The following is a 25,909-nucleotide window of genomic DNA, read 5'->3' on the forward strand; positions in this document are numbered from 1 at the left end:
ATTCCTAGATCCGCGCCTGATTTTGATCATGAAAATCCGTTATTATCAACTATAATCCATTATACTTAGGTGCGCAAAGCCAAAAAAAAAAGACTTTTTTCCATTTCGATTTTCATCAATCGGGGAAGGAAGAAGCCAGTTAAAAACTTTGGCAAGAGATAACATCTCCTGTTTATGGCAACAGACATGACATCTTATGACAAGCCTTCTCACAGACAGACCTAATCTCTCGTCTGACCCAAAGAATTTTAAGTGTTGTAAGAAACCTCCCATATGATATCTACTTGTGAAAACTGACCAACCTACCTAATTAAAATTCACCAAGGGTAAGCATATAAGGATAAACAAACTCAATAAAAAGATTTTGTTTGATACATTTTTTAATAAGATCGAAATATTCTTTACCCACGCGAAGCAGAAACAAATCAATAGCTTACAATGATGTAAGCAGAAAAAGAGCCAGCGGTAAGTTCGACTAGAAATCGAGTTTAAACGTTTTTTTTTGGATGGCTGTCTTTTGGATGGCAGTTTTATTTATGAGTTGTATGTGCGTGTGTGTGTGTGTATGTGTGTGTGTGTGTGGGAGGAGGGGGGGGGGGTGATGGTGTTTAAAATAGAAGAACATCGATAAAACAGCTGAACTTATCAGCCAGTTAAATAAAGAACAGACAGGTTTTCACATAAAGTTCTCCCAATTTTTTGGAGAATTTTTCTCCCATTTTTTGCAGACGACACTTAATCTCATGAAATTTTAAAGTAGCCTTTTATACAATGCTTGGTATGGTGCTATCAAATAAAAGTCAATAAAAGGAAGGGTTTTCAATTTATTTTCTTTCTGCAGATTCCGTGACTTAAATTTCCGGGCAATTTACTTTGCTCAATTTAAAACTATTTAAAGTTGATTGATCTGAGCCCTAAACTGATTAGACAGCCAGAATAGTCTTTCAGGCAGTTTAATCCGGCCGGCATATCAGAAATGTGAAAAAACTGCGTTCAACTTAGCAGTCGATATGACACCGTCTAAATTGAGATATTTTATACCCGATACTTCAATTACCACACGCTGGAAACGCCCCTGGCTGTATATTTTGCATAGATAAAAGAAAAACATCAATCAAACCTTCTTTCAGAGGCATGAATGGGTGAAGAGGTCTGCGCCATTTCACCACTTAAGACTCCTGGTGAATTATTCAGGAAAAGTTGGAAGAAGTTCACTCAAGCAAACACAATAAATCCGCCTTTTGTCGCTGTTATTTATTGAATTTTTGGTAAGAATTCACTTTTTTCTTTCTTTGTGAAGTGACAACTTGTTACAAATGTTTATTCGTGTCACGTCTAACAGTATATACAGCGCTCTGGACAAAACGTACAAAGGTTGGAACTCAGAATGCGTTCTTTTGAAAATTTATAAATTTTAGAGAAAAACTGAGCTGCTTAGAATTATAACAGAAATAAGGTTGTGCTATTTTTTTTGCAAAAATTGGGCCAAAAAATTTGTTCACAAACGGAAAGTTTTTTTAGACAATAAAAATGGCAGCTCAACAAATTTTAAGAGGGCTATAATATCCAAAGTTGTTCAAAATTTAAGAGGGCTATGATATCCAAAAAAGTTGTTGTTTAAAATTTAAAGGGGCTATAATATTCAAAGTTGTTCAAAATTTAAGAGTGCTATAATATCCAAAAAGTTGTTCAAAATTTAAGAGGGCTATAATATCCAAAAAATTGTTCAAAATTTAAGAGGGCTATAATATCCAAAAAAGTTGTTCAAAATTTAAGAGGGCTATAATCTGTTAAAAATTGATTCGAAATAGAAAACTGATATTTTGTGGCTTCCAAAATAAAACACTAAAAAATTTTCACAAAGTTCAGGTTACAACCCATTAAACTCAGTTGGCCTCAGAAGAAACTTTTTTTCGAAATAGCTATGTCTGCAATTGACACGGTAGTTTTGGCGTAAAACTTGGCTGACTGAAAAAAAATTGATCTAATTTTCCAAAAAATGCAGGTCCGAACATTGCCAAAGAAATTGCATCGTAATAATTTGGCAAGTTTTTCGTTTATCTTTTTTTGTCTAAAGTCAACACAATTTGAGAAAAACGCGTTTTGAGGTTCTTTTTTTCTCATTTTGTCGGGTAATGTAAATCAGCACTGCAAGGTCTGCAGTTTTGCTAGTCTGCATTTTCTGTTTCTGTTCCTCTGAACTTTTTTTGATAACAAAACAAGTCTGTTTGTATCCGAGCTATGCTTTGAAACTTTCAATCGCCTTTAAGGAGGAATCTTTTCTGGATAAATCATCTCGAATAATAAGACTTGATGAAATTCTTTCAAAGATTTTTTTTCAGAATTTCTATCAATATCTTTTCTCTATACGCTCGAAAGTGAAATTGGTGATTAGTTTTTAGTAACGCTTGAATAAGTCAATTCAGTGAAGTCAATTTTGAGCCGCATAAGCATCAGTCCCGCAAATTTAGTATTACTGAAGCAATTTGGTGAAGTCAATTTTGAGCCGCTTAAGCATCAGTAACGCAAATTTTATAACGCAAAATTTTTTATGGTCCAAATTAAAGTGAGTTGACGATTTTCAGACCTCCGGAAGCTAACAAAATTTAACCTTAGGTAACAAACCTTTTCAAATTTTAGCTCGGGACAGCAATACTTTTCAGATGATATGAAGACTCCGTTCAAAAATTATAGGTAGAAAAGTCAAATTTTTTCAAAAAAACTGCAGTAAAACTATGACAAAAACAGAACAAAACCATAAAAATTGAAATTTTAGAACAATGCAATTTTTAGCGCAACTAGAGATTGCTGGGTGAAAAAATTTTGGATTAGTTGTCGTCAAAGTTTTTTTTGAATTGGAATAAATTACTTGAAAATGACAATCTTTGTAGAAGTATTTTGTTTGACGCAGTGCCTGGCAAACTTCAGAAGAAAAAGTTTTTTTACAACCTTTCATATTGTGGTACTTGGGTGAATATGAAAGAAAAAAATGAACGCTTAAATTTTTTGTTTGAAAATTTTTTCCAAGAGTATATTTCTGATACGTGCGCTCTGATACATTCCTTTAATTGTCAATTATAAAATCGGCTAAGACAAAACGGTCAGTCCGGCTTTCCGTAATGGTGAAAAAAATTTTGATTTCTGAGAAAACGTATCAAAAGACAAAGGTAATGATTTTGTAAGATTATGTCACCAAATGCCATCTGTTTTTGTCTGTGGTATTTGAATAAGATTGAAATTACGAAAAAAAAACAACTTTGATGCACACCAGAAAACAGAACCCTTTTTTTCAATGGCAAAAAAAGAAATATTAAAAAAGTCTGCTTGAGCTCAATGATCTGCTGATTCAGAAAAATAGGATTTGTAAAAAAACTAAAGAAGGGCATAAACTAGCCATTTATAGTCGAGCTCAATTAAATTCTAATTGATACTTCGAGAAGAAGTCTAATTTCGCTATAGTTGGTTTTTTAAAATTTTTTGCTGAACTTTTTTTCTTGAAAAAATTGGTGAGAAAATTGAACACCTAAATTTCAACATTTTTTGTCCCAATAAAATGTGGCTGTGGATTGAAAAAATCAATTACAACTGTTTTGAGCTAAACTGTTTGAGATTAAGATAGTTTATTGAATATTGCAAGCACTCCACTGAATTTATTTGGGACATAAAAATTAGACATCAAACGGGCTGAAATAGATAAAGTTTTACCGAAGCTTGAAAAAACAATGATGATTACATGTTTTCTTGAATAAAAATTAGTTTTGAGGTATTTTTCAACTATTCTATTTTTAAAATATTCCAAGCAAAATCACGTAACAGGTTCCTGCCTTTAGTTTTGTGACGGAGTCAAAAAGGGAAATTGGGTTAAACCTAATTGAGGAAACATGCAGTGTAGCAACCAAACTGAGAATTTCAAAAAACGATCACCAAAAATTAGACGACCTCACAGCTTATTTCCAAAAAACGTACCAAAGGCGATTTAATTGGCCGAAAAACACTTTTTCCTATTTTTTTTTGAAATCATTATCAAAAGGTTGATCTGTTCTAGCCCGAACCGCATAGGCAGTTGAAGGGTGGCATCTGGGTGTAACAGCTTTGTTCTAAGGCAGCCATTCTTCACTATATATGTTTCTCGAAAAAATTCAAAAAGATTCCTACAGTCCAAAGTTCAATATTTTGAAGGCATCCAGCGGTACTATCAACTTATCCCGGAAAATGTACCGTGATCTTAATTTAAAAATTCAGCAGATAACTAGCTCATATACAGACTTCAACATATTTTCCTATATCCTTTCTCTTGCCCTTTGAACCCATTAAATTTTGTTTTAGTTTTTGACTAATTTCTCCTAAATTTAAATTTGTTTGATCAACTTTTTTGTAGACGTCTCCTTGCACCCTCATGGAGAACTCTGAAACGCAATACTACGACTGGGGTTCAAAAATTCTGTCTCTAGCAATTTGATCCCAGAGTAATTGCCGTTTTTTACGGAAAGCTAGGTTGGGGGTATGGGCCTGACGGTCCTTTGAGTATTGCGTCTAGCAAAAAAAAAGTGATCGAATTTGAGAATTCATTTTTTTTTGTCAAAAAGAATGACAAGTGTTTCGTAAGCAAAATGATTTCAAAGCTTTAAGTTTTTGAAAAAATTAATTTCAATTTTGTACCGACTTGAGTTGTCTGAAAAATCGGGCCATTTTTGGCAAAGTTGATTTTAAATAATTGGAAACCCTTTTCAAGTTCAACTGTAGTCTAAACTGTTTTGAAGTTTGAGTTTCACTTTTAAGGCCATGTGATTGGCAAGGTCATTTATGTTCGAATTTTTTGCAGCATTATTTTTGCTGTTTCTTTGATTTTAACTGACGCTTTGTTGTTGCTTTGATCGATTAGCCACTTTATTTTCAATTCTCAGGTTCTTTGTTATTTTATTATGGTATCTTATGTCATGGGCAATTTTAGAACGAGGTTTTTTTTTGGAATGGTATCTTATTGACTGGGCTCTTCTCGTTTGGGATCTTATGGTAAGGGATCTCTTTTCATGTAACCATCTGAAACTGCTGTAATTGAAAGCTGTTTCATGAGTACTTTATATTATCTTGTAAAGTATTTCAAAGGATATCATTTTAGAAGTCAAAAACTCAAATGTTATCATTTTCTATGGAATAAAGTAGTTTCAGTTTTTTAGCTAGATTTATTCAATCATTTTAAAAGATAGTGAAAACTGGTATTTCAGCTCGGATTTAAAAAAGCTTTCCGTTCATTTGTAACTTATGAAAATTCTGAAAAACCAGTTTTCAGAAAAACTTAAACTGACCGAAGACAAAGCAAATTGCTGGTATCAAAACACAGTGCTTAATGTTTGGATTGAATTTCCTTGTCAATAGAAAAATTGATTTAAAATGACGAAAATTTCCAAAAATTAAAGCGAAACCAAAAATTGACCGAATTGCATGCCTCAGTTTTGTGTTATTATTAGCTTACGCTTTGATAGCACGAAATGTTAAAATGCGTAATTATCCCAAATTGACCAAATTAGCGATTATTGAACCTCCCTAATTCTACAAAAATTGAACACCTTAAAATGTTTTTGAAACTTAAGATCAGGGCAGCAATACATTTCGGCTGATTCAAATTGCTGAAAATCAACATGTTAATTTTAAATTTTTGGTTTTCCATTGGTATTTGTAGGATCGCTTAACCAAGTAATCGAACTTGTTAGCCAAAAGCATGACCCATTACCTAGTTTTGTACGTGTAGTCTATTTTGATACGCCGACATCTAATAAATTACACTCAACTGTAAGTAAAAGCCAACGAAAGAGTCAAAAGGTTTTGAGGAGTATGAATCTAATAATCATCAAATCAAACAAGACTGCTCGTATCAGGGCAAAGCCTTGAATGTTCCGACTGCCTATTAAGGTTTATGGAGCAATAAAAACATTAAAAAATTAAATGAAATAAAACAAAATGAAGAAAAAAGTTTCTAAAATTTGAAATTTTTTATGAAAATCATCACCCCACACGCCATATTAAGTACAAAAGGATAATATTCGCTCCTTGAAACAAATCAATTATGGCAAATAAGCTTCTTTCAACCAATTTGGAACGATTTCTAAGAGGGATTAACTCTCCGCTTACGCGTTAATAGCGCGAAATATATCGCGCGTTAATTGTCCCAAATTGGCCAAAATGGCAATCTGTAAACCCCCGTAATTTTACGAAAAATAGTCACAGGTAAAACATCTTTTCAAATTGGAGCTCAAGACAACAATACCTTTCAAATGATATAAAAAAAATTCCGTCAAAAATGGCTAGTTGAAAATTCGAAATTTGTCTGAAGAAAAAAAAACCCACTCGAGCACAAATATTCCGTTACTTTCGTGTCGAAAGTCGGAACAATAAACAATCTTTCCTAGAAGATACGGGATATTGATTAAGAGTAAGAAAAGGATTAGCAGTCGAAAAAAGCTTTTGAGAAAAGGTAAGCAGTATTGGAAAGGAATGGTAGATTTGGTTCTCCTCTAGAATCAGATCCGTAACTGATAATGAGAAAAAACAGATATTTTTGAGAAGGAAACACGTGAATTAGATCGCCGAGCCTCAAATTCAGCTGATACTATCCCATATGCCTGGACACTCTTCTGCTAACTCTAATGATTCAATTGAAAACCTCCAGTTAATTTTGTAGAAATGGCGGAACATCAGCCGACAAAACACCACTGAAATAGGGGCAGAAAAATACAAAAAAGTATCGGGCGACACAAAATTAGTCCTTTTTGGTATTGTGATTGAAACTGAGTTGTAGTTGTCCCGCTATTGCACGGTGCCAAAGAGAGACATTCTCCCGGGATGACCAAAAATACTAGTCATACAATTTCCATATATGGAAAAATGCTAGTCATACACTTTTCATACAATTCCATACGTACATAAAATTGCATGAAAGGTCTATGATTAGTATTTTTTCATATATGGAAATTGTATGACTAGCATTTTTCCATAAACCAAAAATATTGATTTTTTACATTTTAATTTCTCAAAATTTTTTGGTTGTGTTCGTAACCGGACACAATTGACATAAACCTTGATTACTCAAACGTAGTAATCAACGATTTGGCCGTCTCGCATTAAAAATGCATTGGAAACAATCTGATATGTGTTACTTCTGTCTCAGACAAATAATATAACGAAAGTAATGAACTTTTAAATTTTGGCAATAATTTTCAAAGATGATTACTTCTAAAATTTGAATTTTTAAATTACCAGACATTGATCAAGGCATACAAAAACATGTCATACAAAAAAAGAGGAGTTTTAAGCGTTTTCGAAAAAAATTATGAAGAGAAGGGAAAAAAATCCAACATTAGTATATCCAGGACTACGTTATACACACAAAAAATTAAATTTTGCATGCAAAATTTTTTTTTCAAAAAATGTTTGTTTGAATACGTAAATCAATTTGCGGTTGAAAAAAAAACACAAAAAATTTTTGGGGGCAATTTTAAAAAAAATTTTGTCGTCGCCATCAAAAAAATGCTAGTCATACAATTTCCATATATGGAAATTGTATGGTTAGTGTTTTTTTTTCAGAAAACGAAAAATTTTTTAAAATTCAACGTTTTCAGTCGTAGCAGCCCGAAAAACGCTTAAATGTTTTGCCAGCAGTTGCATTGATTGTTCAAATCGTTTTTTTCACAAAAATTTTTTTTTGAAAAATTCTAATCATACAATTTCCATATATGGAAATTGTATGGCAAGCATTTTTTTTCATACCATTTTTTTCCTTTTTTTATGAAGAGATACCAATTTAGATACCAAAACAACTATAAAATACCTTTGAAATTCGATTAAACTCATTTTGCAAAAATGTATGAAATTTGTATGACTAGCATTTTTCCATAGACTAAGTGTATGAAATTGTATGATTAGCATTTTCGGTCTATGAAGGTCAACCCGGGCTGCGATGGCGTCCAGAGAATCAAAAAACACGTCCCTTAGAGGATAAACTATCAGAGTCTAATATACTCGAAATGTCTTGTCAAACTTAACATTGAATGTATTTCAGTCATTCCAATTTTAGGAATCGTTTTTCATTTGCAAGCGAATCTTTCAAAATGAATAGAATGAGCACGAAATGGATTGTGCGATTGACAATGATTGATGTTTGGAACTATTTGAAAAGCCCACGTAAGTTTAAAAATTGTAATTTACTCAAAAATTTGGGAGATTATTTTCAGTAAAATATGATGAGATATATCAGATACCCGGGTTGACATCCCAACAAAAAACTGCTGATTATAATTTTTATAATTTGATTGCGTGAATAAAGTGTTATATTACAAATTTTCAAAACCGTTTTAAAGATTTTGAAACAAACTTTGATGTGTTTGACGGTTTTGAAAGCTTCTGATCATCAAAATGCTGATTATGAACAGATGTCCAAAATTACTTTGAACGCTTTTTTTATCGCAAGCTTAATTTTAATTCCATGCTCAAAAAAGTTTTTGTGGAATTCTTTTTAGGTGTACTTTTCAACAGACATTTCAACACTCATTGAGTTCTTTAATCCGAACGAATTTAAAAATAGATAAAGTTTCTTAACTTGATTGAATGGAAAAAAGATCAAATTACAAGTTTCAAAAACCGTTTTAAGGACTCTAAAACAATTGACGGCTTCGGAAACTTCTGATCTTTTACAATGATTAAATGGAAAAAATCAAATTGAAGTTTTCGGAAAGCAATTTTAAGAACGCTCTTTGAAAATTTGACTGGTAGTAAGCACTTTGATTATTAAAAAAACTGATTTTGGACAGAAACCAAATAAATTTATGCAATGATTGTATGGAAAAAAGGTCGTTCTACAAATTTCATTAACAAAATAATATTTTTAAGATTCTAGATCCAATCTACGGCCTCTTCGATGATTTTAGAGCTATTTGAATGTCTAAATAAACTTGAATATGAACAAAACTTGCAAAAAATTTTAAATGATTTTCTAATCACAAGCTGACTTCAAAGCTCAAATGAACTTTTTAAGAAAACAATTTTCTTGCAAGCTAAATTTTGATTTTTTTTTCGCCGTAACTTGTTTTTTGTTACATAGTCAATTTTAGTGTAGTTTGATTTCATACACTAAACTGAAATCAAATCTAATAACAGTTGTTTTTGATTGTGTGAAAAAAAATCAAAATACAAATATGAAAAATGAAAATTTTGTTCTCTTTGACGATTTTGAAGTTTTTCAATGACATTTACTGATTGCATAAAAAAGATAGTTTTGCAAAATTCTAAAATCGCTGGAGGACTCTAAAACATAATTTGTAATCTACTTAAGAGTGTATGGGGTTACTAATTATCAAAAAACCCTATTTTGTACACAAATCCAACGTTAATAGTTATTTATTGTATAAGACCATATTACAAAAATTATAAAATGTTTCAAGAGTTGCAAAATAAATTTTGGTCTCTTTGATGGTTTTAAAGCTTTTTAATTTTTTAACAGAAAACGAAAAAGAGTTTAAAGTTTTTTATCACGAGTTAACTTCTGCGCTCAAGAACTATTTTATGGAATGAAGTTATTTGCACTAAGAGTTTTGATTTCATGCACTGAATAATCTTTTATTCTAGTATTTTTTCTTCACGATTTTATGAGAAAAGGATCAAATTACCCATTTCAAAAATTGCTTTAAGCACTCTACAACAAATTTTTAGTCTCTATGACAGTTCTGAAGCTTTCCAACTTTTTACGATGATTTTATAAAATAAAATCACTTTACAAACATCAAAAACCGTATTAAGGACTCTGAAGTAAATTTTTGCTCTCATTGACGATTTTGAAGCTTCCTGATTATCAAAAATCTCATTGCATAACAAATTTCAACAGCCTTTTTCATTTATTGTATATAAAAGGACCAAATTAGAAACTTCAAAAACTTTTTCAAGAACTTTTTACAACTTTTCTAATTTCTTTGACAGTTTCGAAGTTTTCTGATTTTTACATTGTTTGTATAGAAAAAAAAAACAATTTGCAGTTTTTGAAAATTAATTTAAGGATTGTTCAACAAATTTTTGGCCATTTTGACAGTATGGAATCAATGTCATTAAAAAAAGAAAACTGATTTTGGACAGAAGTTTAATAATTTTGTACATTGATTGTAAGAAAAAAGATCGTTCTAAAAGTTTGTAAAAAAAGTCAGGGCTCTAGAACAAATTTTTGTCCTCTTCGACGGTTTTGAATTTTCTTGATCGTCAAAAAAAAACTAATTTCAAGATTGTTTATCACAAGCTGACTTCACTGCTCAAAAGAACATTTTATGGAAAAAGTTTGCTTGCATGTAAAATTTCGATTTTCTCGCCATAAGTTTCTTTTTGCATAGCCAATTTTAGTATGTTTTGACTTCATACACACTAAAAAGAGTTCAAATCTAAAACCAATTTAATACCTTGATTGTCTGAAAAAAAAGAGGATCAAAATACAATAATCGAAAAAAATTGCTTGAAGAACTGTAATATAAATTTTTGTTCTCCTTGACTGTTTTGAAGTGTTTCAATTTTTAAACATTGATTGCTTGAAAAAAATTTATGAGGTATAAAAACCGATAAAAACTCTAAAACAAGTTTTTAAGTCTCATTGACGGTATTGAAAACTTTTGCTTGTCGTAAAAATGATTTTGTACAAAATTCTTATAGTTTCATATATTTCAAATATTTTTTAATGAGAAAGATCAGATTACAAATGCAAAAAGAGCTTAAAGCAAACTTTTGGTCTTTATGTCGGTTTTGAAGCTTTGTGATTATCAGAACCTGATTTTGAACAGAAATCAAAATTGAGTTAAAATTTTTTTTATCGCAAGCCATTATTTGTGCTCAAATCAATACTTTACGGAAAAAATAATATGCGTGCAAAGTATTGTTTTTTTGCCATGATGCGATTTTTCAGATGCATATTTAGTGCTTTTTGATTTGATACATTGAATTGAAAAGTACGGTTTTCTACTTTGATTGCATCAAAAAAATTTCACTACTTTTTTTTTACTATGTTTGCACACAAAGTCAAACTTTAAAATTACTCCGGTTCATTGCTATGATAGTACATTAAGTCTCAGTACAGTTTTTGCTATGTTTTTCAAAATCAAATTCCAAAATTAAAAATATGTTTTGAGCACTCTTAAATAAATTTTTAGTCTCTTTGACGGTTTTGAAACTTTCCAATTTTAATGCATGCACATATTCAATGCTTTTTTTCTATAACGTTTGTTTTGGATAATCATCCCTAATGTTGTTTGATTTCAGACTTCAAAATAAATATAAATTTAAGCCATTATGTTCATCCACTGAAAGTTCATAAAAAATTTTCTAGTTTACCATACAAAACTAGTTTACCATACGTTTTTTGGAGGTAATTCTGCGTGAACATTTTAACATTTGTTAGTCGGCAAAACAAATCACGAATCAGTTTGAGAACAAAAACTGAGATTTTGTGATTTCATTTCTTACACGCTTCTTGCACAAAATAGCAGGAAAATTATTTTCATAAATGGAAAATAAATGATTAGAAATTTTTTGCCAAGCAAGGTTCAAATAAATTATTGGGAATTTTAAAAACAAATTAATTGGGCTGTTATAATGCTTTAAAAATTCTTCATTGCCTTTTCGTTCGTTAATTTAAGACAAGTTTTTCAACTAGACGACAACTATTTTTTTCAAAATGAGTGTATTTTATTTTCATAGATGAAAAATAAAAGATGCATTTTGCCTGTTATAAAATGATATTATTTTTTCATTACCAGAGAGCTTTCTTGTGCTTAAATAGACGCTGAAACAATTAAATTAAAGGCTCATGAAAAATTTCTCTCTAAAGAAATGAAACTGACGACAATATTTTTTTCGATAGAACGGGCGCATCAAAAATGTATGCATTTATGGACAATTCAGTATGGGTTAGTTTCCATCAATGATATCATGCATATTACTAATTTGACGGAATATTTGGTTTCAAAAACTACAAACAAGTATTTATTATGTAGCCGTCAGTATCCCCTAAGGTTACAAGGGTGCAGACATTTCGCTTCAATACAATATCTTAATATCAATAAACAAATCAAAATTTTGGCGTGTTTATTATTACTTTTTTTGAATGTGGGCAAGTTATATTTACATTTAATACCATTTTAACGTATCGTTGCAAGCAAGGGGCATTTGCAATCTTCTATGTAAATACGTTTTTGTAGCATGATATTTATTGCAGTTGCGAATAATCTCAATTCGCATCATCGAAGTGCCATTTGTAATATATTCTCTTATTTATTTTAAAAAATGATTTAGTTCGAAAACGAAGGTTCGCATTTTGCCTCATTAACAGGAATTCGTTTTAACACATTTATGCCGAAAACACTACTGTGCCGGATTTCCTAATTTTTGACATCAGCCGTTACGTAAGTGCCTAAAAGGGAATATAATTCAAATTCGCATCACAGAAAAAAATCTTTTTAAGGTTTCTGATAATCCATAATTTAGTTACTTCTAAATGACGCAGTGAAATCAAATTTAAATTATTGAATTATTGACCCTGATTTTAGAGTGCTTTTGGTTAGCGTCATGACACTTTTACTTCATTTTTCTCTAAATAAAGTTGTTATCACTAACTACCTTGGTGACTGGAAAAACGTATGACCCCCTTAAGAGAGTAACTCGAAGGTCAATCATTTGCGATTTTTGGGTGCATATACAAAGCAGTCCATAAAAATCATGATAATGCACGAAAAACAGTCCGATACAGAGCCGTCCAATTTTTTAAGCGGTCAAAGACTAGTAAGCTGAATGTCGGCTTAAGATGCGGCTGTCACTTTTTGCTGTTTATGTTGTCTGAACAAAGGACAGTTCTGGGCCTACTGGCTTTTAAAATCAATTATTACTTGGGGCTGTTTTTCGAACTGTTTAGCATTGGACTGTTCGTTAATTTTGTATACTTTTCCGAACAGTTTTGTATTGGCCTGTTTTGTACAGGCACGGAAGTTTGTACTCAGTACTGAATCGTTTCATCTAATGAAACAGTGCGAAGGAGAGAGGGGGGGGGGGGGGTATTTGTTAAAAAGGTAAAAAAACGAATAAAAGTTCGATACAAACAGAATCTTGGGTAGATTTGATTTGTTCGCATACAAAATTTTGTTCCTGTTGGCAAAACCTAAAATTTCAGCCGAAAATTTTATCAAACAATCAATTTTTCAATTTTTCACCATGACTGGGAAAAAAATGTGCTAAATGATCAAATTTACGACTCATTTTCCATGATCAGCAGTTGATGATTTTAAAAGTGGTTTTGAAAAACAAAATATAGCCTTAACACTCGCTCCTGAGACAAAAATGCGAATTTGTAAAATCGTTTTTCTTCAAAGACGACTATCTTTCCCAATTTAGAAGCTTATTTCTTTTTTTAATGATTATTTTTTGACGAGCTTTTGATCATTTTAAGAGCATGATTGAATTCTTTGATGTTACAAAGAAGAAAGACTGTTTCAAATCAATCTAAGCTGAGGTGGCATCGATTATGCCATATAATTTTTGCTTCCTTTCCAATTATGTCCCTTTAAAACAAACATTTTACAATCTGAAATTTTGTTTTTCAATTCGTCTGTTAATCAAAATCTTTCAAATTATACCGGTCTTGCTTCAAGTAATTTTTTTTGGATTTTTTAAAATACTTGTGGGAATATTTATGCCATTTTTTCTTCTTTTTGTTCAGACTAAATTTTTGAAAAGCACTTAAAAAGAGCGCAAAGTAAGACGAAAAAGTTATTAACATAGTATTTAGGCATTCGGTCAAGTAAGTTTGATCACCACTCGTTCTTTTATGCTCGATGATATCTTCATATTTGTCATCGAATAATAATAAAAAACTACTTATGAAAAAAGACCCCTCCCAAATGATGAAGTCGAGATCAAAATTTGTCGTTTATACTAATGGTTAAAACTAATTTTTGTCGTTTATTCTAATGGTACAAATCTGAATCCAAATGCTCTGGATATCAAAATTAAGTTTCGAGGTAAAATCGATCCAGTTTTGGAATGAATTTAAAAATAAATGAATTTGGGTGTGGGTATAATCTAAAGGACCCCACGTTTTATACCAAGTTAGCGTCCTCCTTCAAAAGAAGAATGAGGTTGCTTTTTGTTTTTCAGCGGCTAAATTTAGAAGTATCAAGTTGAAATTACCTTGCTCTCAAATATCATATACATGCCAATTCAAGGTGGTAGTCTTAGGGAGCTCTTTCAATCCAATGCGGTTTTCGTTTTCGAAAGATGTAATCATTTGACATTTTCGACATAATTTTGACATTTCTAGGCGCACTAAGAAGGCTGAAATAGGAAGCTTCTAAATTTAAAAAACCAATTTAGATCAAAAATAATTGTCTACGGGCAAAAAGTAATTGAGAGGAGATAAACCCTTTTTAAAATTAAAAATTGAGAGCTAACAAATGTTTTTTGAAGTACCCATTTTTTGCGAAAAATCAAACTGAAACTAGGTTTCATCGGCGCCTTAAAATTATTTGATTACAAATTCTCCTTCTTTATACTTTTCAAGCAAAGGTATTATAAATGAGCATTTAAAACTTTTATCTTTTAATTTCTTGGTTTAATTTGGCACGAAAGTAATTTATATCAGGCGTCATATGTTATATCAGGCGTCACTCTTTCTGAAAAACGATGTAACTCAAGCTCTAGATACAGTGGTGGTGTGTTGTGAATGAATTCAGTTCAGTCGCAATTTAAACGCTGCTTATAACATTATATTTATAGCTGAAAAATGGTCGGAAATTTAAAATCGTAGCATAGATGCAGATACAAAACAGAACAGGACTGCTCGTATCAGGGCAAAACCCTGAATGTTCCGATTGCTTCTTAAGGTCCATTGAGCAATAATAACATGAAAAAATTAATTGTAATAAAATGAAACGAATTTTTTTTTAATTTGAGTTTTCTAATAAAATGCATCCCCCTCACGCCGCATAAAGTATGAAGTGATGGATATCGCTCTTGGTATCACATCAGTTATGGCAAACAGTCTGCTTCAACCAATTTGGATCGATTTCTAAGACGGATTAAATTTTCGCTAATGCGTTAATAGCTTGAAATATATCGCGCGTTAATTGTCCCAAAATAGCCAAAATGGCAATCTTTCTAACCCCCATATCTTTACAAAAAACGTTCACAGGTGAAACATCTTTTCAAATTCAAGCTGAAGACAACAGCAATAATTTTTGAATGATGAAAAAATTTTGTCAAAAATGAACAGTTAAAAAGTCAAATTTTGTCTGAAGAAAAAAAGACACCACGAGCACCATTATTCCGTTACTTTTGTTGAGAAATTTCAAACAAAAATGGCTATAAAAAGTGACCCGGGTCGAGGTCCGCGGCACAAGAAAAAACTTTGTAATATGCGACATTTTTGGGCCAAAATTTTACAAGTACAAGCTTTTCCGTCGTAAATTCGCGCCTTCTAAACTTTCTAGTGTCGCGCCGCCAATTTTTCTTGGGCCGAGCCGCTAATAGTTTCATAGGTGGCACCACCAAATTCTTTTATCAGGTCGAGCCGCCTGTCTTTTCCTAGGTTGCTCCGCCGAATTTTTTTCTACGGTGAGCCCCAGTCTTTCCTGAAACCGCGCCGCCAGTCTTTTCTTAATCACACTGACAGTAGCTCCTTAACTCATTCCGCAGGTTTTTTTTATTTTGTAGTCGTGACGCCAGTTTTGTTTTTAATCGAGCAACCTATTTTTTTTTTTCGTTTTGCCAGTCTATGCTTAAATTGGGCCACCAATTGTTTTTTTTAAATGTTTCACTAGTTTTTTTTTAATCTTGCCCTCAATCGATAGGACTAAAAAATCCTGACTGAGTTGAGGATAATGAAATGCGAGGAAAAGCTACTCACGAAGTTAGACAAAAGCCTGACAGGCCATAGCGCACAAAAATTTCACACGTATGTATTTTTACTGTTTCAAAAAAGTCGTGAAAATCACAATTGTGATTTTGCTCAGAACCAACTGACAGTTAAGTTAGTGAGATATAATTCCAAAATGCAGAAATTATAAACTATGATTGATGAATTATGATGTGGCTCAAAGTGTTTTCTGATATAGTGCCGCCAAAATTGTTTTTTCATTACCACCGTCTATTTTGAACCGATCCGCCGAGTTTTTTTTAAAGTCGCGCCTACATTTTTTTTAAAGTTGCGCGGTCTTTTCTGTTCAAGTAGCGCCGCCATTTTTTTATTTGCGCCAAATTTTTTATGTCACGATTGCGCAGCTATTCTGTTAAAGTCACGACCCCAGAGTAAACTTTAGTGCTACATCTTTGTTTGATTGATATAGTACATCATTCTTTTATACCCGTTATCGTTTTTCGGGTATTTTGTCTGGGATAATGTTGAGATTTTTCTCTCATTTCAATTTCCTCCACTTAGTCAGGGTTTTGAGGTCTTGCCAATTGAGTGCGTGACCAAGGAAATAATGGCGGCGCGACATCAGAAAAGAATTGTAGCTACGATGCGATTTTAGAAAAAGAAGTGGCGCAACTTAAGAAAAGATTTTGGCGGCGTTTTTTATTTGAGCCGGTCAAGAGTTTATTTTCAGTCGCGCTTGTCTTATTTTAAGTCCGACCACTGTTGTTCCGACCACTGATGCAAAATCAGGTACCACTAATAAATGTCAGAATGGGTTGAGCTATGAATCATATCAAAATTATTTCTGTTGTTATTCGAGTGAATTAAGAAAAATACTTAAACATTTTTTTCTCAAGGTCTACAAAATCTGGTTTCAAAACCATTTTAATTTTCTGACAGTATTTTCTTATACTAAAGATTCATGGAAATAAATTTACTTGTCCTTCAAATGAGTGTTAAATTGCGTACTTAAAATCCAAGACAAGCTAAATTTTTGCGGTTTCTAATTATCAATATTGAAGTGGTTCAATTTTTCTCAGATAATTTTGACATTTTAGGCTATCACTTCAACTCATCGTGGAAGGGTTGAATAAATTATAGACAATTCCAAATCAATATGATCGCTTACTAGGAAGAAAAAAATTTAATGATAACTTCCTTTTATATTTGAACTTCAGGAACTTTGTATTGATTCTTGTCTTGATTTACCCCATTTCACATCAATTTTTTTTCGACTTCAAAAAATTAATTCGATATTTAAACCAGCTTCAAAATTCGTCATCAGCAAAACGTCAATTTCTCATCATTAATTTTTTCTACTATTTTTACAATGAAGTCTTTTACAGTTTGAGCCATTTTAGTTATCTTTGGTCGAGCTTCTTGAGTTTCAACTCAAGTTCGGTAATGTTCATGTTTTTTTTTTCAAATTTGGAATCTTCATTACTTATATAATTTTATGAGGCATTATTCATTATTTTTTTAAAAGTATAAACTCAGTTTTATTAACTGGGATTTATAAATTTGTACTTTAATGGCTTCTCCCACTTAGATTCTAACTAAAACCTTTTTTAAATTTGTAATTAATGGAAAAACCCTACTGAAATCTTAAAGTTCCAGTCGAAACCTTGAAAATACTCTGTAAAAAAGACTTTCATCAGCATAAAAAGAAAAAAATACAGTTGTTGTCGAACGAAGAACTAATCTTCCGACTACAGTTGACAGTTCTGTTTGCAAAACAAAATAGTTAAGCTAAAAAAATATATATTTTTTAAATATTTCAACTTTTTTTCATGTTTTTTCACAGTGATAACTCCTCAGTCTTGTCTTTTCTCCAGCCGACAAACCCGCACATTATACTATCAACAGAACATGCCAAAAAAACTTTTCAAGCGTGTTTTTGAAGAAAAAAATTGATTGGTAGCTGAGAAATAACCTCCATCTTTACAGGTTCAAATTAAAATTTTCTATCAAAAAAATTGAACGATCAAATTCTTTGTGTGCAAAGTTAAAAGAAATCGCACATTTTCAAGGTTACTTTTGTATGCACCAGTTTTTCAATAAGTGAGTGTTATTTGTTAGTTTCTAAATTTTGAATTGAATGGAACAGAAACGTGGCTTTTGTTTTGACTTATCTTTGATCTTATTAGAATGTATTTTTTCATCATTTTTTCAATTTAGTTTTTTTGTTATTTTTACTTTTTGAGAAACCCTATGAAAGTATGTTATTGAGAATCTGTTTTTTCATCATTTTTTCGCCTTAGTTTTTTTGTTATTTATACTTTTTGAGAAACTTTATGAAAGTATGTTATTTCCAATTTAGCAACTATTAGTTTTTGGTCGTATTTATGTGAATACGAACCACCTGTAGCAAATGCGTACGTATATCATGCCGATATATCACCACTAAATTTTTTTGTTAAAATCCATTTGGTACATTTAGCACTTAGAGATATCATAATCTCCATCATGAGAGTACTAGCAATGAAAACGAATATCCGATTACTGTGCAAATATGAGAAAAACTTATTACATGGAACACAATTAATTGAGTTTTTTAATTTTCTCTAAACGGCTTGTCCTGGGTCCATCAGTTGGGTGAAATGAGCTTAGAATTAATTATTAATATTATGATATGATATTAAACCGCAGCATTGGGCCCAGCGGTATGAAACAAAATTTTAGTAATTTTGAGCTGATATTCCTTGAAAAAAATTTGATTGAAAAACGTTCATTTTTCAATTTGCCACTAAGATATTTTTTTTTCTATTTTTCTAAGATCTGAATCAAGACCAGCAAACAACTAAATATGAAAGCACATTCAGTTGTTCTTTGAGATAGCTGAATTTGGGTGCACAACAGCTAACTGCATTCCATAATTTCCCAAAGCCTAGAGTCAATGGTTCGATGCAATGAGAAAAAATACTATGATACCGACAAATAGGCAAAGCAGCCATTTCAAATGACAGCCGGCAATGATAAAAAATGTTTGGCTTCCGCTCGTATAGGTTTAGTTAGAATCAGAGGCTGATTATGCAGAAAAGTTGTGACACGAAAAATTTCCTTAATTTTAAGTACCCTCAACTGACTTGAGAATGGACATAATTAAACTTGATTAAAAAGTTTATTATTTTTTTGCTTATATTAACTTGTATATAATAATAAAGTTACCGGGATCTATTAAAACTGAGAGCGGGTCACCATTATGTGTAGCCCGGGCTGAGATGTTCGACTCATGATTCGATCGACACGGTCCTGCGTAGTCCGGTTTTCGTCGCAAATTAATATGGTCGAACGAGCAGTATAGTCGAACAAAGTCGAACCATGGGTCGAACAGGGTCGAATCATGAATCGAACAGGGTCGATTGAGTCAAATGAGGTCGAATCATGAGTCCAACACGGTCGAATCATGAGTGAAACACGGTCGAATCATGAGTCGAACATGTTCAAATCATGGGTCGAACAGGGTCGATAGAGTCGAATAGGGTCGATAGAGTCGGATAGGGTCGATAGAGTCGAATAGGTTCGAATCATGAGTCGAACACGGTCGAATCATGAGTCGCTCAAAGTCGCAGCATGGTTCGCACAGGGTCGTAACATAGCTAATTTGGGTCGCGCAAAGTCGCGCAAATATTTCGGTCGCTCAAAGTCGCAACATACCCTTTTGAGTTGCAATGGTCGCAACATACCTTTTTGGGTCGCAGAAAGCCGCAACATATCTGTTTTGGGTCGCGCAAAGTCGCGCAAATGTTTCGGTCGCACAAAGTCGCAACATTATTATTTGAGTCGTGCAAAGTCGCGACATTTCTTCTTTGGGTCGCGCAAAGTCGCATACAACTTCTTCGGTCGCACAAAGTTGCAACATACCCATTTTGAGTCGTAATGGTCGCAGCATATCCGATTGGGGTCGCAATGGTCGCGACATAAGTCCTCGACCTCGACCCGGGAACCAAAAAATGCTTGATTAAGTTGGTCAAAACTTAGCCAAATTGGGTCGAGTCGGTCAAAATATAGCCATTTTCAAACGAGCCGGTCAAAACATGGCCATTTTTGGTCTGGTTGATTGAAAGGTAAGTCCAACAATTCAACCCGGGCTATACGAATGCACGATGCTCAAGTTTGTGACATTTTCTATTATATTTTGCGACTGCCCAGGCTGAGATTTTTGACACATGATATGACAAAAACGGTCAAATGATTCCCGAGTTTCGTTGTAGTTCAGGACGCTTCCGCTAGGCTAATTTCCGGTAAAAGCAAAAAATTTCCGATAAAGTCAAACAAAGTCGAAAAATGTCCGGTATAGACGAAAAAACGAACAAAGTCGAAGACGTAAAGTTAGGCAAGTCGGTCAAAATATAGCCATTTTAAACACGTAAAGTTAGTTTCAAAAAGTCAAAACTACACGAAAACCTATTTTATTGTGGGCCTTTATTGTCCCAAATGCGTGAAAATTATCCCAAATGCAGTTTATTTGAAATCCATAAATATTGACCGAAGTACAGAGAGCGCTTTTTTTCTGTGCAGCTATTGGTTTAGCTTCAGCAAATGATAAAACCGAAATACGGGTCTATGGTAAACATCCGATATGTCAAATATCCGAACTTTGATCGTCCTAATTAAGAAATGCGTGAAGGCAATGTCACCATAAGCTACTTGTACTTTTAAAATGCCAATTTTGCACAGTTCATGGGGGAGGAAGAAAACTCTTGCAAAAAAATTTCAATGATTAGTGTTTTTTATTCAGTAAGCTGATAATTCAAGATCCTTGCAAGGTTCTTGCACAATTAAACTATTAACTTATAATTTTTCGAAGTGAAGTTTGATAAATGTTGGTTCACTGAGGGTCTAGATGATTCTAGATATTTTAGTTTTTGCGTTGATTTGTTTTAAAATGCACAAGTGCCAAAATCTCATAAGAGTGGAATTTCCATAACCATGTAGGAAAATTATTGAAAATGCATAAATGATCTTTTCAATCATTTCAGTTTATTTATCAATTAAAAAAAACTTTCACAATGTAGCTTTAATCTATCCGTCTTCATTTTTTTAAAAAAAAAATGATGTTTATAAATAAGAAAACATTGGTTTTTGTGCGTTATTTTTTGGAGAATTTGTGTCTTTTTTAAATTATTAAATATTTGTCCAAATTTTTTGTACTAATCGATCTTTTTTCAGAACAGTCTTTAAAATAGTTTTCACTCTAAAGAAGTCTTTCCATATCATAATTCCATATTTTCTCAAATTTTATGTCTTTAAGTATCATCTGTCAAACATATAGGAACTTTCCATGAAGATTGAATGCGAATCGATCCTGTTTTTTCTACGCCAGTTCAGTGGGGCTTAAAACACTTTCTATGAAACTTACAAATATCAAATTTCTTAGCTGCTGTTATACCCTCAACCGTTGGGTGAGGTATACACTGTGTAATCTATGTAGTCAAAGTCAATGCTTGTTCGCTAACTGAGAATAGAATACGAAGAGATAGAGAACAACTTACATTCAGTTACGAAAGTTAAGTCTGATTCGAATCTGACCTCGAAATCATGAGAGAGACAGAGACTCATAAATAACTATTGAATATGGTGTTAGGTTTAATAGGTACTTAATTTAGATCAGACTTCTATATAGTTCAGTTTACATAAGTATATATGGTTAGCACTCAAGATGGATATACTGTCTTAGGTAGGCATAGTTCTAATATATCCGAATGGATATCAGTTCATATCGGAACCTACTGTATCCGTATGGATAACATTCCCCTTTTTCTTATATGAAGAATACATCTCATATATTCTTTATATCGTCCGCAGCGTCTTTTTGTGATTTGGGGTCGTCTTCATTCAAAGGTACTTGAGAAATCTGTTGAGAGTTTCGTTCCGATGATGTCTGTGGAGTGCCTGGCTTGTTATAGTTGTCCTGTTTACTTGGGCGTTTAGATCGTTCTTGTATCTCGTATTCCCGTTGAAAGGTCATTGAATTTTTGGGCGGAGAGATGGACTGCAGAATTTTCATTGCATCATTGAAGTTTTCGATGAAGGATTTGTCCGGTGAGCATGTCGTTTCGTTAGGTCTGTCGATGACGTAACGTGAGCTTATCGGTCGTTGTTGTGGGTCATTTAGGCCAATTGACGTAGATGACGTATCTAATTCTGCTCTTGGACTACTCCGTGGGGACGGCGTATGTGTGGATAACTGGGTCGGTGTTTTCACTGTATTGGTAGGCTCGTATTCCGCTTCGAGTGGGCCGCCTGTTCCCTCGCCGGATGCTGTAACTCTCAGCTGCTCGGGTGTTTTCTCAGAGGATTGGCTTGGTGCTTTGTCCCTTGAATCAATTTCTATGCACTCTATATCAGTTGAGGATTCGTGAACAGTGACAATTTGGCCCGTTGGTTCTCTTTTATCCTGTTGCACCGTTATGAGACATACTTCAGTGTCGGAATTACTTCCGGCAATTTTGTTGATCGGGATTGCATTTCCGAATTTTAGGGCCAGGGCGCTTGTTTTAGTTCTTGTGGATCGACGGCATGGAACTGTATCCTTTGATTTGGTACTCTCATTTGTGTCTTGGGGTGGCGTATTTTTCCGATCTAGTTTTTTGGCTGGTGGCATGTGTGTTGCTGGTCTCAAGTCTTGAATGATTGAGTCGTCGGATGAGATGGAGATTGATGTATCGCAGTCAAATTCGACGGTCTTGTTTTCCTCCTTGCGTGTTTTATTTGGACTACCTTGTCCTTTTCGGCTCGGTGATTTTAAGTTTGTAGTTATCGCTGTCTGGATTTTCCTCGTGGGGGCTTTTGAGGTTGTGGGGTTCGTTCTGTGAATCCGATCATGTCCTAATTTCCTTCTGTTGGTCGTTTGTCGAATAAGTTCTTCGACATTTTTGGGCGGTTTTCGTTTTGGACTTGTTGGCGTTGAGGTGTTACCCGCCGGGTTTCCTTGTTGTATTTTCTTCTTCGGGTTTTTCGAGCCAGTTGGTTCACACTGTTTGGGTTCTGTGTCTAAAATACGGGATTTTGCTCTTGGTAAGTGCTTATACGCTACGAAATCCTTTAATTGTGCCGGTCGACACTTTCCATACACCCGTGGATCAGGTACAAAAGCTAGACCGTCGTGTCTTATGACCCTTGGGTTGCTTTCCGTCTTCCCGGACCCATGCAGTGTGTGGGGAATAATTAATGATTGACCCGTTTTCGATGATTTTGAATTGTGGCCCAAACACCCCAGGATTTTTTGTTTTGCGTGCTATGGTGCCCGATTTTCGCGCTACCTGTTCAATGCGTTTTCTAACACCGGATCTATGGTGTTTTGGGGTCCTTTAAACCGATCTTTTAGGAACACCAAGGGAGCTCTTTCGATTCTTTGTTTTTCTTGTTGTGTAAGCCACCGAATTGGTTTTCGTGTTCTAATATTTGCTATGTCATTTTTGGGGTTTTCGGCGAGAAACGACCGTTTAACCTTTTGTAAATCATAGGGTATATTATTAAGTGGAAGGTGCGCACCTATTGGGAATTTACGTAGCAGGGCCTGGTCGAACAGTTCATCGTCGTCTGTGTCCGACAGTAAGGGTTGTTTCCGTTGCGTTTGTTTCGTTTGCTCTTTCGTTGTCTCAGGGATGGCCCGTTTAGGGATTGTGTGTCCTGGGGTCCTGGTTCCTACCACCTGTGACGATGGTCCTGCTGGTTCGTAAGAGGGTTCAGGAAGATATGTCTGTTTGTACACAACACTGAGCTCATCCTCGCTATTGAGATCCCTATTCCAGATGGCCTCAGGCGTGAGGGCGGATTTTGTAAGCATCTTTTCATCTAGGCACGAAAGTTTTGTATTTTCCCATGATAGATTAGAAATTTTAGGTGTAGTGCAAATATTAGTTAATGGTGTGTTTGGTTTACGCCCATAGTGCGCCTCAAACGGTGTAATTTTTGTTGTGGCGTGTGGGGTAATGCGCAGTGTTTTGATTAATTCCGCCACATCTGACGCTAGTTTGTATGGTGTGTTATTCTTATCTATCTTCATTATAGAGAGACGAGTTTTCAGAGTTCTAATTAGTCTTTCCACCATGCCCATGGAGCGATGGTCATCCACTGGAGCAAATATTAATTTAATGTTATTGCTTTTGCAGTAGATCATAAATTTCTTAGCCCGAAACCCTTGAGCTTGGTCGCACCGGATATTTCTTGGTACCCCTTGGTTGACCAAATGTGTTTGCATAAATCTTATGATTGTGTCTGCTTTGTTATTCGCTACTACTTTTGCGTATGGGAATCGCGAGAACCTATCTACCCCGACCAGAATGTACACGTCTTTATCGTTCTCATCCGGTAGCGGTCCAGCAAAATCCAGCTGGATTTCCTCGTTCGGTTCTACTACGGCGTCAAGACTAGTATAGTGTTTTTCCCGGAGATCACCCGAAGGTTCTTACCTTTGGTGCGGCACTCCTTGCAATTCTGTGCTGCCGTCACTATGTCCCGGTGGAGGTATGGATACCAAATATGTTTGGCAGCTTCTAACATACTGCCTTGTCCTGGGTGGGTTAAGTGAATTGAGTCCAATACAATATGTCTAAGTTGTTTCGGGATTACTACTCTGTCGTCATAGAGTAGCACATTGTCTCGGACTGACAAACGGTCGCGCACGTTATAAAAATAAGGGCCGTAACAGGCTTTTATTTGTTCCCACTTTTGGTTTCTGATCATGTTGATCAGAGGCTGGAGGTTTCTGTCGCGTTTTGTGGCGGCCGCAATGAAATCCACGTCCAGTGCCTTTCTGAGATTCTTTCGGAAGAGGGGCACATCTTCGTCCTCCATTGAGATTGCTTGACACTCCGTTTGTTCCTCTGGGTCCGTTTGGCATAGCTGATCTGATTTCCTGACGAATGTGAAGCTATCTTGTGAGGGAATTACTTGATGACGAACATCGCTAAAGGACAGTGTGGATTGGCCTGGTTCTACGGACATTTCAGCGAATGACGTATGTTTGGCAGGTGGAAACGATAAAGTTGTCTGTTGGCCGCTGTGGCATTTCCTCATGATTCTTTTGAAAGGGGGTAATGACATTCCTGTCTGCAATTGGCGGCTCATGTTGTTAGCGGCTGGGTTAATATATGTTGAATTAAAATACACTTGTTGTTGTTGATGACTACTTGCTATTTCTTCTTTACGTAATTGATTTGTTGAAGGCTGGTGGCAAATGTTTGAATTATCCGGACTATAGTTTAAAATGTTTCGATTTGATTGAGAGAAATTTATAAATTTTGATCGTGACGGAGAGTGACTGTTTGAGAGAGAATGATCATTAACAGTGAAATGTGTTTCTTTTGTGTGCGAAAGTGAACGATTAAAGTTTTCGTTCCGGTCGAGCTGTAATGTGCTTAGAAATCCGTATGGATTTTCAATCATTTCGATATTAGCTATAGTGCTGTCTTGAAATTCCAGGCAAGAAATGAAATCGTCTATGAGTGCGACAACAAAATGTTCATCCCAATATGCGGGAGGTTGTGGTTTTCCTACCGGATGGCGCGAAATATAGTCTATTAAGCCCATTTTACTGCCGGAAAGGTGTTTGATGTCAAAATCGAATGGAATAAGACGGTCAATTCATCTGGTTAGGCGACTTTGATAAGTTTTATTACTTTTATTGCTATTTAGGGCACTAACCAAAGCTTGATGATCAGTAATTAGTGTAAAGCGGCGGCCATACAGATAATATTTAAAATGATCAATAGCCCATACCGCAGCTGGGAGTTCCAATTCATTTACTGAATATTTATTTTCACATGCATTTAGGAATCTGGACGCGCACGCCACCGTACCCCATCCGTCTGGAGTTTCCTGTTCGAGAGCAGCTCCTATACCCTCGCGGCTGGCGTCACAGACTATCCGTGTTTCTCGGTTGCTCACAAAGTGACGATTTTCTGTGATGTTTCGCACCGCTGTCAGGATTGTCTGAAATGCCTTTTCATGTTCTTGGTTCCAAACATAGTGAAATTT

The 25,909-nt window shown here is 34.2% G+C and overlaps 1 protein-coding gene across 3 annotated transcripts in view; it reads left to right on the top strand.

Annotated features, from left to right (window-relative positions):
• The window catches only part of LOC134847929 (somatostatin receptor type 5-like), an 87,408-nt gene that overhangs the window by 17,550 nt on the left and 43,949 nt on the right, over window positions 1-25,909 (top strand). The window contains exon 1 of one of the 3 annotated variants that reach the window (XM_063865220.1): window positions 1,135-1,268. The exons of 1 other annotated variant lie outside the window; for it this stretch is intronic. The gene's annotated coding sequence lies outside the window, so the exon portion shown is untranslated. One more of the 3 variants, XM_063865221.1, reaches the window with a different exon arrangement.

Source organism: Symsagittifera roscoffensis, chromosome 6 (assembly GCF_963678635.1).
Source record: "Symsagittifera roscoffensis chromosome 6, txSymRosc1.1, whole genome shotgun sequence".
Classification (NCBI taxonomy): domain Eukaryota; kingdom Metazoa; phylum Xenacoelomorpha; order Acoela; family Convolutidae; genus Symsagittifera; species Symsagittifera roscoffensis.